The sequence below is a fragment of the Theropithecus gelada genome, chromosome 2 (assembly GCF_003255815.1).
Source record: "Theropithecus gelada isolate Dixy chromosome 2, Tgel_1.0, whole genome shotgun sequence".
NCBI classification, from domain to species: domain Eukaryota; kingdom Metazoa; phylum Chordata; class Mammalia; order Primates; family Cercopithecidae; genus Theropithecus; species Theropithecus gelada.
Genome location: NC_037669.1, coordinates 87,047,990 through 87,050,443, shown reverse-complemented (window position 1 = coordinate 87,050,443; position 2,454 = coordinate 87,047,990). Strand labels below are relative to the sequence as shown.

The following is a 2,454-nucleotide window of genomic DNA, read 5'->3' as shown; positions in this document are numbered from 1 at the left end:
TAATTTTTTGTATTTTTAGTGGAGACGGGGTTTCACCATGTTAGCCAGGATGGTCTCGATCTCCTAACCTCGTGATCCGTTCGCCTCGGCTTCCTAAAGTGCTGGGATTACAGGCATGAGCCACCGCACCCAGCCACCAGTACATTTCTAAATACAAAACGGACTCATATTTGTTGCTTCTGTGTAACAAGAGATGTTCATTTTTAAAACAGATAAAACTCAGTGTTTGGGTGTGAATGGTATGAATGACAGTCTTTTTTTTTTTTTTTTTTCTTTAATTTCTTAGTTGTTTGGAATCTTTAAGCATGCAAAAGCTTTGAACAGAAGTGTTCACAAAGGAACCAGGGTTGTCTTATGGCATCAGTTACGCCAGAGCCAGGAATGCCTCTGGGTCATCCACATCAGGAGCAGAAGCACTTGTCGGTCCTGCTGCCATAGTTTGGGTGCCCACCATGCCCATATCCACCTCTTCCTCCCCTGCCACCAAGACCTGGGCAGCCAAGGTCTCCAAAATTGATCTCCAGCTGAGACGTTAAATCATTTGCTGGCTTCTGGAAATGATGGTCCATAACTGATTCTTCAGCATGAGCCTCTTCACTTTTTGATTTATGAAGAACAAATCCCTTCTTCCACTGCCCATCAGCACCTTCATTTGGTTTTTGGATATTACATTTTACTTTTGCCCAGTCCTTATTTTGAATAGCCTTCCACTCATCCAAAGTCATCTCTTTTGGACCCTCCTTTTTTACCTCTTCCACTTCATTCTCCTTATTTTCAGTGTCTGCCACTGGAAGATGTTCCTCACCTTCAGGTGTTTCCTCAGTCATATTTGATGGATCCAAGTCAGTTAATTCATCTTTGACAGTTCCCCAGCAGTAAGATCTGCTACCTCCACATTTGTCCTCATGCTTCAGGCCACTTGTAATGTGAAAAAGAAGATCACTTCCACAATGCCTGTCAAATTCATGTTTGCCACAAGAATCAGATCCATCTCCTCAGCCCATTCCACATCCACGGCCCTCTTGAATTCTTCCAAGACCACCACGACCCCGAAGAGGTTGGTCAATAATCAGTCTATCATGTGAAAATTCACCTCCTTCACCCTTTTCTTCAAGTGGCTTTTCAAATCTTTGTTCACGAGGTAGTCGCTTTTCTGGTCTTCTATCAATTATTTTCCCTTCACCCTGAAGTTATTGATCAGGTCTTCTTCCAACTCCTCATCTCTCATCTCTCTCTCTTTCTTTCTTTCTTGCTTTCTTGCTTTCTTTTCTTTCTTTTTCTTTCTTTCTCTCTCTCTCTCTTTCTCTCTTTCTTTCTTTTGACAGAGTCTTGCTCTGTCGCCCAGGCTGGAGTGCAATGGCGTGACCTTGGCTCACTGGAACTTCTGCCTCTGGGGTTCAAGTGATTCTCCTCCCTCAGCAGATGGGACTACAGACACACACCAACATGCCCAGCTAATTTTTTGTATTTTTAGTAGAGACGAGGTTTCGCCATGTTGGCCAGGCTGGTCTCAAACTCCTGACCTCAAGTGATCTGCACCCCCTCAGCCTCCCAAACTGCTGGGATTACAAGCATGAGCCACTGTGCCCGGCTTCTTCCTTCCTTTCATTGATGTCTGCTGTGTGCCTGCACTGGCTGGGCTGGCTGCTACCACTAGGCAGGACTGTGACATGCACCCCTCTAGCTGTGCTCCCAGCCGAGTGAAGCCCTCCCTAAGGTTGATTTGATTAGAAGGGAGCATAGAAAAGGCCTGTCTCTAAGAGAGGAGGCCTGATTTACTCTCCTGAGCTGAGAGCAAAAAAGTTGAGCTGTTTCCCAGCTCTGCTTATAACCATGGGGCCAAAGTCTCTTCTCTCCCTGAGCCTTGCTCTGGGCAGTGGGGTGATGGAGTGAAGCTCTACAGACCTTCTCAGTGCCTTTGTGCTGGGTCATGTGATAGATCTAATATGATGGCCAGGGAGGGGCTGCTGGGGTTGGGCAGCCTTGGCAGGTGGAGGCAGGGCAGTCTGCAGGCACTAGATGTTTTGTCTGCCATTGCTGGCAACACTCCAGCACCTAGAGGATTAAATAGGGCATACAAATAATAGCCTTACTGTGGTGCCTGACTCATAACTGGTGCTTACCAAATGGAGTTCTCTTCTCTCATGCTGGCTCCCTGAGAGTGTACCGGCACCTGCCCACATCAGCCAGATCCCTCCCTTGCAACAAGATCTTGGGTTCCTGGAGGATGCCTGCCATCCCCCACAGCCAGGCCCACCTCCAGATAGGATGATGGGTGGGCTCTTTAAGGAAACTGAAGGTCTGGGGCAGAGAAACCTCAAAAGAAGAGGAGCAACTAGAATGCTCATTCATTGCCATTGGCAGTTTCTTATGACATCATACGCTCTTACCTTCTGAGGCAGCTACTCCATTCTGAAGACTTACCCAAGAGAAATAAAAACACATTCTCACACA

At 46.8% G+C, this 2,454-nt stretch overlaps 1 pseudogene across 1 annotated transcript; it reads right to left on the bottom strand.

Annotated features, from left to right (window-relative positions):
• Positions 1–259: 259 nt before the first annotated feature.
• Positions 260–2,238, bottom strand: LOC112619335 (annotated as a pseudogene). The gene is made up of 2 exons (XR_003118212.1): positions 2,168–2,238; positions 260–954 (listed from the first exon to the last, which is right to left on the bottom strand). The product of XR_003118212.1 is annotated as a plasminogen activator inhibitor 1 RNA-binding protein pseudogene (transcript).
• Positions 2,239–2,454: the final 216 nt, after the last annotated feature.